Here is a 14,061-nt window from a genome sequence, read left to right on the forward strand (position 1 = left end):
GATTCTGAAATTTCTGATCTGAAGTAGTTGACTTCATTTGTCAACAACCTTTGGGAATCGGATCCGACCTCGGATCCGAGCCGGCAATCTTTCATAGCTTAGATCCGAGCTCCTAGCTCCTCCCCTTCACCCATAATCCCCTGCCAACCCTGACTGACCTCAGATCTAGTTTGCCACGCTTCTCGTCAGCAGCTATGTTTTCAAGCTCCTCGTATCGTAGGGTTTTTTGTGAGAGTTTTTAAAATTTTTATTATCCCCTTAAGTGTACGAGTGTGTTTTGTGGTCAGGTTCCCTTTTTTTGGCTAAAACTACCCTAGTTTATACCTTTTTAGTTAAACGTACCCTCCCTCCCCTTCGCTAGTTGTAGCTTCTGTGTGTTGTGTGTTTGGGGCCTAACAAGTGGGTTTTTTCTTTAAGATGTCTGAGGCCCCAAAACCCATCTTTTCCAAGTGCACCGAGTGTGGCCATAAACTCTCCCCAGCAGATGGCCACACTCGGTGTGTGCGGTGCCTTGGGGTTGAACACCTTTCCTCTGGGTGTTCCATCTGTGCGGCATTCAACCCCAGGGCACTGAAGGGCCGGAGGTCGAAGCTGATCCTAGCGGGACTTTTGCCCCCGGATTCGGCTTCGGCCTCGGCCTCCAGTGCTTCTATGGCCTCCTCCCCGGCTTCGGCGACGGCCACTCCTGCCTCTCTCCCTCCGGTCGGGACTCAAACTCCCGCTGCAACTCCGGAGGAGAGGGAGGCCAGGAAAGAAAAAAGGAGGGAGTAGCACCATAAGCGGCGGGCTGAGGCCTCCGCTTCGGCCCCCCGGCTAAGCGGTCTTCTCCCTCCAGGGCTTCCCGGTCTCCCCCTTCTCGGATCCAGTCTCCATGCTTCTCACCGGGCCCCGAGGAGGAGGAGACCCGATCTCCGTCGAGGTCATCGAGGCGGCATTCCTGGCCAGCCTCGGTGGCCTCGTCGAGATCGACTCGCAGCCTTTCCAACGCAGATTTGGACCGGATGATGCAAAGGTTTCTCCAGGCCCAACTGCAGATGGGAGTGCTCCTGCCTCCCCCCCTCTGGGGGGGAGCTCGACACCTTTCTTTGCCCCGATAGCTCCTTCTCCGACCCGCTTCCCGGGTTCGGAGCCGAGCAGCCTTGGAGCCGGAGGTGGGTCGGCGCCGACAGTATCGGGTACTTCGGCGCCGACTCTTCCCTCGAGCCTGTCTGGTCCGTTTTTGTTGGATCCGGGCTCTCAGAGCCGTGGGCTGAGCATTGGATCCGAGGGAATCAGTGTGTCTTCAGCTCCATCTAGGTCGGAGCACACTGGTCCGTCGGATCCGATGGCTTTGGCGCCGACCCCGATCCGTCCATCGGATCCGAGCGAGGGTCTGCTCTCGGATCCCAGAGAGAGCGGCTCTCCCTCTGCTTTCGATGTGGTGGAGAGGGCACTGTCGAGTGCTTCCAGGCCCCCGGTGCTTGCTTCGGCTTTGCCCCGCACTCCCTCTCTGTTGGGTATGGCTTCCATCACCTGGCCCCAGGGACAGACCAGCCTGCTTTGATGTCCCAGGTCGTTCCCTTGGAACAGGACGTAGCTGGTGAGACGTCCATGGACAGCCCCCGCCCCCCGAGGACATCCTTCACAAGCGAAAGTGCAAGAGGAGGCACGTGGACTCCCCCCGAGTCCTTGACTGATGACACGGATTTGGATGAAGGGGAAGGCTCCCCTAGGTCACCCCCCGAGGATGTCTCCTTCAGAGACATCATGGAAATGCTCAGGATAAGAGGGGGGTGGTCTGCCCCCAAGGCTTCCTCGGATGAATCCATGTTCCTGGAGGCATTCGAAGCAGGCCCATCTACCTCTTGGGTGTCCTCACCGCCCGACCCCTTAGTGGACCTTATTACCATTAGGGCATGGAAGGAGCTGGACACTGTGGAGCCAGTCCCCAAATGCCCGGACAAGATCCTTAGTCCGCCCTCCGAGAGGTCCCATTGGAGCAAAGGTCCCCCCATAGATGCCATGTTGGTGGCGGCGGCCACCAAGAGGGAATTAGCTCAGGAGAGTCCCTCGGTCCATCCACCGAGCATGGAGTCCCATTTGATGGACCTCGGTGAGGTCTCTGAACTACATGGCACATGTTATTCGACTGCAGCGGGACCTTATTAAAGAGTAAGCTGCGTCGCCCCCTGAGTCCATGTCAGTGGAGGACAAATGGTTGTACTCCACTCAGATGGCCACTCTCAGGTCCATATCTAACACTTCTATGCGGCTGTTGTCCCACGCCACAGAGGGAGCCGCTAGAGCCAGCGGAGCAGGCCTCGTCATGCGACGTGAAGCCTGGCTCCGGCATTGCGATTTCGCAGAACCCTTCAAGGCATCATTTGCGAATGCCCCTTTCGATGGTTCTGCCCTGTTTGGCAAGACCGTTCACGGGACTTTGGTCCAGAGCGAAAAAGCCGGGAAGACGTTGTCTGCCGTCAGAGTCCACCTCTCTGCTCCCCAGAGGTCCTTCTCCAAGAACCAAAAGGGACAGAAGAAGATGTGGTTCCGGAAGTCGCAACAGTCCCAGTCCGCTCCGGATCCCCAGTCCTTCCGTGGCAGAGGAGGACAGGGTGGTCGCCGCCCTAGAGGCAGAGGGGGCCCGAGGAATGGTGGGTCCAGAGAAGCTTTCTCTGACCAGCTCACCCAACGACCCTGAGGGGTTGCCCGACTGCACCTCTCTGGAGGCAGTCTGGGGACGTTTTTCAAGGCACCTGGCAGCTTGGGAGTCCACCACAATAGACTGCTGGGTGCTTCGCATCATATCCAGAGGTTACCAAATTCCCTTTTCTCACATCCCTCACCAACCCAAATGACTTCCCGACGTCCCACCCAATCAGAGGGAGGCTGCAGCTGCGGAAATTCAGCAGCTCTTAGGAAAAAGAGCCATCCAACACGTCCCCCCAGACCAGTTCGGATCGGGTTACTACTCCAGGTTCTTTTTGGTGCCAAAAAAGACAGGGGACCTAAGGCCAATCCTCGATCTCTCCCTCCTGAACCTGTCAGTAACCAAAGAAAAGTTCCGGATGGTCACCCTTCAATCCATTCTCCCCATGTTGCGGGAGAGCAACTGGATGTGCTTGATAGACCTCAAGGATGTGTATCACCACATTTTGATGGACAAACGATCCAGGAGGTTTCTCCGCTTCCGGCTAGGAGCCAGTCATTATCAGTTCAGGGTCCTTCCCTTTGGTCTCACCTCAGCCCCCGGGGTGTTCACCAAGGTATTAGCAGTGATAGCGGCCCACCTGAGGCTCCAGGGAATGCAGGTGTTTCCATACCTAGACGACTGGCTCCTGACCGCCCCAACAAGGCATCTACTCTGCTCAGCCAGGAATTATTCTCTCCACCTTGCTCCCCGGCTGGGGATCACCGTCAACACGAACAAATCCTTTCTCAACCCGACTCAGGTGATAGACTTTATCAGGGCCAGATTAGACACCAACAACTTACTAGCCTTCTTAACCACTGAGCGACTTCACACCCTGAGGCTACATGTGCGGACCATTTTACTATCGTCGGCTCCCCCGGTGGGATTGGTCCTGAGGGCGCTGGGCTCCATGGCGTCCGCAATTACCCTGCTCCCCATGGCTCGCCTGAACATGAGGGTTTTGCAGTGGACCCTCCAAGTCCAATGGTCCTTCCGTCGATACCCTCTCAGTCACCCCATTCTCCTCAGCAAGGCTTGCAAAAGAGATCTCGCATGGTGGTTACAATCACCGGACCTCCAGGCGGGACGCCCTTTCTCCATGGCCCCTCCACTCGCCACGGTGACCACGGATGCCTCTCACCTTGGGGGGGGGCATTATGCGGGCAGGACGGTCCAAGGCACGTGGAACAATACAGAGACCTCATTGCATATAAATGTTGTAGAGATGAGGGCAGTGCTGTTGTCATTGCAAGCACTTCAGAGCCTTCTTCCTACAGGAACAGTTGCAGTTCAGTCAGACAACATGTCAGTGGTCTGGTACATCAACAAACAGGGGGGGAACCAGGACCTATCCACTCTGTCGAGAAGCTATGAGAGTGTGGGAATGGGCGTTCTCCACCAACCGCTTTCTTATTGCAATGCACATTCCAGGACGGTCCAACATCCTGGCGGACAAACTCAGTCTCACCATACTGTCTCCTTACGAGTGGTCTCTCAATCCCCAGGTAGCGAAGCGGATATTTGCCGTATGGGGACAACCCTGTTGCGATCTCTTCGCCTCTCCTTCAAACACGAAATGCAACAGCTACTTCGGTCTAATTCCCCCCGCCGGGGAATTCCCGAGAGATGCTCTGGTGCATGCTTGGCCTCCCGGTCTACTCTATGCTTACCCCCCTCTACCTCTGATGCTGAAGCTTCTACAGAAAGCCAGTCGGTTGGGGAGCAAAATGATCCTCATTGCCCCATTCTGGCCTCGTCAAGCTTGGTTCCCTTACCTGTGGTCTCATCTGGTGAATCCGCCTTGGATTCTAGATCCCCTCCCGGATCTGATTTCCCACCCCCTAGGCCTCCCAGTCCCGAACCTGGACAATCTCAAGTTTACAGCTTGGTTGCTCCAGTTCCACTCGTAGCTAGGACTCCCGGTATCTCCTTCCCAGTTAAAGCTGTCCTAGTAGCAGCACACAAGCCCTCTACTAGGAAAGTCTATAGGAGTAAATAGAGACGTTTCGCTATTTGGGCGGAGCGTCAGAACCTAGACCCTTTCACAGCTCCGTTGCCTGCCGTTTTGGATTTCCTTTCAGGGCTTTTTCATCAGGGGGCTGGCTGTTCCACAGTCAAAGTTCAACTAGCAGCTATCTCTCATTACCACGTGGGACATGAACTGGGTCCATTGATCACCACGAAGTTATGTAAGACCTTTCTGAAGGGCACCTTCCTACTCAGACCTCCAATAAAGGAAGTAGTGCCTCCATGGGATTTGGCTTTAGTACTTCAGGCCCTGACAGCTCCCCCCCTTTGAACCTGCAGCTTCAGCTGATCTCAAACATTTGTCATGGAAAACAGCCTTTCTCATTGCTATTACTTCAGCTAGGAGGGTCTCTGAACTTCAAGCCCTATGTGTAAAACCTCCTTACTTGACCTTCCACAAAGATAGGGTTTACCTCAGGACCAATCCCTCATTCCTTCCTAAGGTTGATTCCAAGGCAAATATTAACCAATCCATTAATCTGCCAGTTTTTTTCCTGAATACCAGAACAAAGGAGAATACAAACTACATTCTTTAGATGTGCATAGACAGCTGCATTTTTACATTCATAGAATGGCTGGTCATAGACAATCCGACCAGTTGTTCATCTCCTTTGCCAAATTTAACTTAGGTAAATCTGTCTCAAAGGTCACCTTGTTGAGGTGGATTTCACAATGCATCCTTTTGGCTTATGAAAGTTCTGGCAGGCCCGCACCTCAGGGAGTCTGTGCCCACTCTACTCGGTCCATGTCTACTTCTGCTGCCTTTCGGTCTAGAGTACCCCTGGATGATATTTGCTCAGCAGCCACTTGGGCTTCACCTCATACCTTCATCAACCATTATAAATTGGATATTATCTCTAGAGGGAGAGCATCCTTTGGCTCTGCAGTGCTCCTGAACATCCTTCCATGAAGGCCGCCCAAGGTACAGGTAGCTGGGGACTCTGTCCCAAAAGTTGTTGACAAATGAAGTCAACTACTTCAGATTAAGAAGTTATGTACTCACCATAACGTTCCATCTGAGTAGGTAGACTTCATTTGTCTGCAACCGTCCCACCCTCCTCCCCCCTGACCTTCGGATGTTATTTGGCCAGAGGCTTTTACTCTGCCCTTTAAGGAAGGTAGTTAGTTCCTTTTCAGCCTTATTGTTTATGGGCAAACTTGATCTGAGGTCAGTCAGGGTTGGCAGGGGATTATGGGTGAAGGGGAGGAGCTAGGAGCTCGGATCTAAGCTATGAAAGATTGCCGGCTCGGATCCGAGGTCGGATCCGATTCCCAAAGGTTGCAGACAAATGAAGTCTACCTACTCGGATGGAACGTTATGGTGAGTACATAACTTCTTATTTCCTCTGATGACCAGGATTTACCCTCATCTGCCTTTGAGGATTCTAATGCAGAGGACTCCATTCCCTCTGCTCCCCCCCCCCCCCAGAGGATTTCTCTTTGGTGAAACCTTGCATACTCTTAGGGAGCATTTTCGTAACTCTGATTCTAAAAAGAGGCTTAGGGATTTCTTACTACTGCCCCAGCACAGGCCTTTAGCTATCCCTCCTGTACTAGACATTGTTGATGATGCCTTTTCAGAATATAACTTGGCCCCTGACTCTTTACCTCCTGCTCCCAGAAAACCTGATCGATATTACAGGGTTTCTGACTCTCACAAGTTCCTTTTTAAAAATCCTACTGCAGATCCTGAGACCATTTCACAGGGACCCAAGGGCATTAAGGCTACTACTGCCAAAAATCCTACCCCTTCTGATAGAGACTCCAGGGCACTAGATAGATGGGGTAAGAAGGTATACACTTGTGCAACCTTGGCCATTAGGGCCTTAAATTGCCAGTTTCATATGTTAAAGTATCAGCAGCATATTATTGGATTGATTAAACAGAAAATGATGTTGATTCCTGACTGTGCTGAAAATAAGGATTTACAGGATTTAATGCATTCTGCTGAACAGGTTGGAAAACATACTTTACAATGTGGTTTTGATTCACTAGAGGCATCTTGCAGGGCTGCTGTCACTGGGTCTGTACTTAAAAGGCATGCTTGGCTTAAGGAGCAATCCTTGCCAGATCATGTTAAAGCTAAATTGCTGGATGCTCCCTTAAATCAAGACTGCCTCTTTGGCAACAAAGCAGAAGAAGTTCTTAAAAAGATGGAAGAAAAAGCTAAATCTATGCAAACTGTTAAAGATTTCCTACAAGTACAGCCTCCAAGATTTAGTAGGCATTGGCCCTCTAAGAATTGGTCCTTTCCTGCCTCTTCCAGGCCTTCTGAATCCAAACCCAGAACCAACAGAACATACAGGCTTCAGTCCCAGGTTACGCACAGGACTAAGCAGTGGGGGGCTCCCACTTCCAAATCAGGGAGTAGTAAGACTCCCTCTGTGGTAAACTGTCTCAATGAATTAACTTTAAAACTTCCAAGCACTTCTCAACTGATTGCTCCTTTAGGGGGAAAGATTGCTCTGCAGGCAAAAAAATGGGAGCTCTTTACCCAGGACAAATGGGTTTTAAATATAGTTTCCCAAGGATACAGATTTCACTTCCACACGTTACCAACCCCAAACGGTTGGCCAGATTTACCCCCAAATCAGTGGGCAGAGGCTCAAAAGCAAGTACTCTCTCTCTTAAGCATAAAGGCTTTTCAAACTGTACAAGAAGAGAAAAAGGGACAAGGTTTCTACTCAAGACTTTTCCTGGTACCCGGAAAAGACAACTCATGGTGTCCTATCCTGGACCTTTCTATCTTAAACACCTTTTTGGTGATTCCAAAATTCAAGATGCTAACCCTTCACCAGTTGCTTCCTATCCTAGGCAAAGATGCCTGGTTGGCAACACTGGATTTAAAGGAAGCCTACCTGCACATCCCAGTCAGGGAATCTTGCAGAAGATACCTACGCTTCAAAGCAGGCTACATGCACTATCAGTTCTCTGCACTGCCCTTTGGCTTATCTACTGCGCCCAGGGTATTCACAAAGTGCCTAGCTCCAGTCATTGCATTTTGCAGGCAAAGAAATATTCAAATATACCCATACCTGGACGATTGTCTAATTCAGGCAGAAAGCCAGGATATACTTTTGAATCATCTGGCATTTGTACAGAAGGTGCTAACTTGTCTGGGGTACACCATAAACGAAAAGAAATCACATCTGGTAACCTGTCAACAAATTATATTCCTGGGAGCAAGCTTGAACACAACTTCACAGATGGCTTTCCTCACACCAGAGAAACAAATTCATTTGACAACTTACTTCAAACTTGTCGCCACAAAAACCCTGCTGTCTGCAAGGCAAATACTGCAAGCCTTGGGGTTCATGGCCTCCTGCATTCTACTAATTCCATATGCAAGACTGCATATAAGGAAACTACAATGGTATCTAAAAAGCCTATGGTGTCAACATTCTCAGGATCTAGAAGCAATGATTCCTATCATACCTTGCCTACGGTTAGAATTCCTTTGGTGGGCAGAGGCCTGCCACCAAAACAAGGGACTGCCATTCACTCTACCCCCTGCCACCTAAACCCTAACAACAGACGCATCAGACTATGCATGGGGGGCTCACCTGGCAGGGAAGTGCATTCAGGGCAAATGGAACCCAAGTAAAATGCACCTGCATATCAATCAAAAAGAGATGTTAGCCATACTGAATGCTTTGATGGCCTTCAAGGACCACATTCTTACAGGACAATTAATGGTAAAGACGGACAACACCATTGTTATGTGGTACATAAACAAGCAGGGGGGTACGCATTCTTACTTCCTCTGCAGACTAGCCATGGCTATGTGGAACACAGCCTTGAGCTACCAAGTGCATCTACAGGCTCAATTCCTGCCAGGAAAATTAAATACACTGGCAGACGAACTAAGCAGAAATCTCATGGGCCCACATGAGTGGAAACTGGAACCAAAGACTTTCAACATGTTGATAAACAAGAGGGGATCCCAGATATAGACCTGTTTGCCTCCCCCAGAACTACCAATTGGACAAATTCTGCACAAGGCCTCCCCCCAGAACTACCAGTCAGACAAATTCTGCACAAGGACTTCCCCCCAGAACTACCAGTTGGACAAATTCTGCACAAGGACTCCCCACAAACAAGCTTGGAAAGTGGATGCTTTCCTTCAGCTGGAAAAATCTTTATGCCTTTTCTGTCAGTTTATGCCTTTCCTCCTCTGCCTCTCCTCTCCAACGTACTACTAAAGGACAAACCAAGGATGATACTGATTGCACCAGACTGGCCACGTCAACACTGTTACCTCCTCTTGCGCAGCATGTCACTGCTAGCCCCATGGCACCTGCCTCAGACCCCTACCCTGCTGTCATAGCAGGAGAGCCAGATTCTGCACCCCCAGCTTCAAACCCTGAACCTGGCAGCCTGGCTAATTACCTCATCTCTCCATTACAATCTGTCAGTAAACAAGTGTTGGATGTCATTTTGGAGGCAAGGAGGCCTAGTACTAGAAAATCTTATGCTGAAAAATGGAAAAGATTCTGTGCCTGGAACCAAACTCAAGGGATGGCCACAGCAGCGCCCAGTTTACCTCAGATTCTTCAATACTTAACTGAGATGCCTCACAAGGGCCTTTCCTTTTCCTCCATCAAAATTCACGCCTCAGCCATTTCAGCTCATTACAACACAGAACCACCCCTCTTTTCTCACCCACTGCTCAAGCAGTTCCTCAGAGGGTCCAAAAACTTAAGACCACCCAGGAGAGCCCTAACTCCAGCCTGGGACCTTAACTTTGTATTGGAAAAACTAACTCTTCCTCCTTTTGAGGCAGCTGCAAGTGCAGAGTTAAAATTCCTTTCTTGGAAAACTTCTTTCTTTTTAGCAATCACTTCAGCAAGAAGGGTATCTGAATTACAGGCCCTTATGGCAGTGGAGCCTTTCATTATCTTTCCTGCGGACAGGGTGTCCCTCAGGACCATTCCCTCCTTCATGCCCAAGGTGGTATCCAGTGTGGCTCTTAATCAATCCATTCATTTGCCAGCCTTCTTTTCTTATCCAGAGAACAAAGGGGAACGGATGCTGCACTCCTTAGATGGGCACAGGCAACTTAGATTTTACTTGGACAGAACTAAACCTCAAAGGAAATCTGAAAAACTGTTGGTGGCATTTGCTGCAGGGGCAGAGGGGAAGGCTATTTCAAAGCAAACCATTTCTAAATGGATAGGCCATTGCATTCATTTCTGCTATAGGCACCATGGAAAACCTATCCCACAGGGGATTAGACCCCATTCAACCAGGGCTGCATGTACCTCTACAGCCTTTCTCAGAGGTATCCCTTCCAGAGACATCCTAGAAAGCTGTTACCTGGAGTTCTGTACATACTTTCACCAAGCATTACCATTTTCCAATTTTCTCTAAATCCAGAGTGGCTTTGCCACTGCAGTCTTGCAGGGCCTTGTAGCTGGTCCTAATGCTATCTAAATTACTCCTCCCATCCTTAGCTTTGGGAATCTACACAAATGTGATGACTGCAACAGTGAAACATGAAGAATATAATACAGTTGTGTACACTTACCATAAGTGTAGATGTTCGAGTGTGTTCACTGTTGCAGTCCTGGTTACCCTCCCTCCAGCCCCCTGACTTCTTTTGGCTATACCTTTACTCTCCTTTACTATGCTTAAAAGCTTTTTGGTGTGTTTGCTTTTTTGTTGGAGGTATAACCTTGTGTGTGTGTGTGTGTGTGTGTGTGTGTGTGTGTGTGTGTGTGTGTGTGTGTGTGTGTGTGTGTGTGTGTGTGTGTATATATATATATATATATATATATATATTTAATTGCTTCCATTAGGGGGCACCTGACATCTGGGACAAGAAAAACTGATGTAATAGTGTCGGCTGCATGGTTTATACCCCTGACTACCTGACGTCATGGAAGATGAGACAGCAACCAACGCAGGACCCAAGACTTTGATAATAAGGGCCTACTGAGGGCTACTGCAAGCAGATAACCCAAATGTGATGACTGCAACAGTGAATACACTCAAAGATCTACATTTATGGTAAGTGTACACAACTGTACTTTATATAGCAGCTCCCCCTTTTTGGATGGCACAGGACTGGCATTACCCTTATTAGGACTGGTTCCGGCTGGGGTGCTCAGTTCTGAGGACTGGTGCGTGCAGACATCACTTTTATGGCCCACACTCTGCTAGTCACATCAGATATTCCACGCACAATACAGTGATACCTCCACAAGGGGTGATAATATATTGGGACTTGGTATTAACCAACATGAATAACCGCTGCAGCATCCCTATAGTATCATCCTCCCTGGTAAGATCCGACCACAAAGCGATTACTTTCAAAGTCACCATCGCCCCCAACCCACCTCTAGCTAGGCTCAGACATAAAAACTTCTCCAAAGCTGATTACAGCCTCTTGAGGAATGGTATAAACAGCTTCACAGCCCCCTTCCCCCTCTGTAGGAATTGGCACCAATATCCAAAACTACACCAAAGCACTGTACGAGCATTTATATAGATGCATGGAATCAGGCATACCCGACAGGACTAAATCATCCTCTGCAAAGAAGAGTAAACCTGTCTAGTGGACATCTGCAATAAATAGACTCTATAACAAAAGGAAAAAAAATTGCTGTCCAAGAACAAGAAGGAGCAGGTGCCCAATTGGAAGCAATGTCTCCTTAGCCTGAACAAGCAAATAAGAGCACTAGTGAAATTCTCCAAAGCAAACTTAGGGTCCAAATTGGCCACATCAACTAGAGACAATCATACGGCCTTCTTCACATATGTCTTCAACCTCAAAGGAACCACCCAGATCTGTTCAGAACTGGAGGTCAAGGACACCACATATACAAATGCCGTAAATATAGAAACTTGCTGGTTGACAGATTCAGCAAAAACTTTACCCCTCTTTTCCCCCATCAGTAAATTAGGACATCCCCAGTACCTGCCCCCTTCCCCTTATATCTGTGGAACAGGTCATCACTGCTGTCTCAAAGGCAAAAAATATCGCCTCCATGGGACCCGATAACATCCCAGGCCACATCCTACATGAACTCAGGCAGGAACTTGCAGCACCACTAGACACCCTATTCAGCCAAAGCCTGAGTACTGGCTTCATCCCATCTGAGTGGAGGATAGCCACTGTCATCCCTTTACACAAAGGTGGAGTTCCACCGATCTGAGAAATTATAGACCCATCAGCCTAACTAGCCTGATCTGCAAGGCCATGGAATGGATTATCATGGACCTCATCAACAAGGACATTGGCAACCTCCAAACACTTAATCCCACACAGTTTGGCATCATCAAAGGGAATTCATGTCTGCTAAATTTGGTCGATGCCTTTTGAGACAGTCACCAAAGCCATGGATGAGGGGAAGACAGTGCACACCGCCTACCTTGACCTGGCCAAAGCCTTTGACACTATTCCCCACTCAGGCATAATAGATAAACTCTTTCAACCAGGTATCAATCCATATGTTACCAGATGGGTAGCAAACTGGATCACTGCTAGAACCCACGTAGTCAAAATAGGGCAAGCCACCTCAAGGAGTAGATCTGTAACAAGCGGCGTACCCCATGCTTTGGTCTTGGGGCCTCTGTTATTTGGGATATACTTTTCTGAGGTGCAGACCAAAATCAGTGGGTTATGGCTGACCAAGTTTGCAGATGACTACAAGCTGGGTGCTGTCATCAATTCCCCTAGTTATGTGGACATCCTCCAAGAGGGTCTCACTCAGACAAATGACTGGTGCCAGAAACATGGCCTCAAGCTGAATACCCAAAAAGCATCATCATCCCCTTTGGGGAGAGTGACATCCCCAAAAATTATCACATCAATAACGTCCTAAGCACTCAATCAGTTGTGACGGATTTGGGCACCCAGGTAGATAGCAACCTGACTTTTGACCATCATGTTGCTTCCGTTGTATGGAAATCCTTCTACATGGCTCACCTCATAAGTAAGGATATTTCATCCAGGGACAAAGGAGGTCATAACATCCCTGTATTCTTCCCTTATAAGGCCCATTATCGAGTACAGTGCCCCTTTCAGCATGTACCTCGCAAAGCACATGCAGCAGCTGGAGAGACCACATAGGTTCCTCACCAGGAGAATCCAGGGTCTCAAACATCTGCCATACATAGGCTAAAAGCCCTATCTACCAATGGAACAAGTGACACAATAATTGTAGAATAAAACACTCAAAAAATGAAGTAGATGAACCACCAGGTTAGATTTTAATGCTGGTACCTCGGCCCTTCGCCTTCAGGGGATAATTTTTACAAAAAAACAGCACCTTAAATAGTATGCACAATGAAGTAATTAAATCTTATCTACATCAATAATTCAATTAATTACCGCAGCATCAATATAAATACAATTAGTCCAACAGAAGTCAGCATTTAAAGTGACAATATAATAGAAATAGATAATGTATTTCTATTATATTGTCACTTTAAATGCTGACTTCTGTTGGACTAATTGTATTCATATTGCTGTTACAGTAATTAATTGAATTGTTGATGTAGATAAGATTTCATTATTTCATTGTACATGCTATTTAAGGTACCAGGATTAAAATCTTACCTGATGATTCATCTACTTCATTTTTTGTGTGTTCTATTCTATAAAAGCCCTATCCCTCTACTCTGTTTCATACAGACTCCCTCATAGGTGACCTCTGTCTGGCATACAAGGCATTCATAGACCCCACCTTGATGGGACTGCTACATATTCGGAAGTCAAGTTCCACTCAATAACTCGCACGCAGAGCCTCAACCTGGTCTGTGATATCAACAAGACTTGTTGGCAGGACAGATTTGTGTCCCAGAGACTCCCCTGTCTATGGAATAGACCCCCTGCTCCCATCAAGCAGAGTACCTCTTTATCCATTTTTAAGTGCAACCTGGATAACTGGATGGGAAACAGAAAATATACCCCTGGGATTCCACCCATGTACCTGCTGGACAGGGGCATCCATTGCTGATTTGTCTAAACATGGGCTAAACTCCTTGGCTAGGTTTATAAGGGCCACAGGGCCAATAGCCTAGTAACCACCTATGATCCTATGTTGTGCACTCTATTGCATGCAGAGTGCCACCTACTGTAAAGATGTGTTGCTGTAAGTGAACAGTCAACAAACATGCAAAAACGTGCTCTGAGAGGAGTAGGAACATATTGGTTCTGAATACACCAACAGATGAAGCTTAGTGGATATTGGATATATATATATATGTAGACAGAAAACAAACAGTAAAGTTGAAAGTTAAATAATTTCAGTACTTAGCAGTCTGTGTTTCAGGTAGTGAATAACCAGTGTGATTGTTTTCTGCTCATACTGAATGCAGATATGATCTTTTACACTGTGTATGTATAGTTACTGGTA

At 48.3% G+C, this 14,061-nt stretch overlaps 1 protein-coding gene across 1 annotated transcript in view; it reads left to right on the forward strand.

Annotated features, from left to right (window-relative positions):
• SYF2 (SYF2 pre-mRNA splicing factor) overlaps positions 1-14,061 on the forward strand; it is a 669,776-nt gene that overhangs the window by 484,816 nt on the left and 170,899 nt on the right. The gene's annotated exons all lie outside the window — the stretch shown is intronic.

This window comes from Protopterus annectens, chromosome 1.part2 (assembly GCF_019279795.1).
Source record: "Protopterus annectens isolate FY-2018-M chromosome 1.part2, PAN1.0, whole genome shotgun sequence".
Classification (NCBI taxonomy): domain Eukaryota; kingdom Metazoa; phylum Chordata; order Ceratodontiformes; family Protopteridae; genus Protopterus; species Protopterus annectens.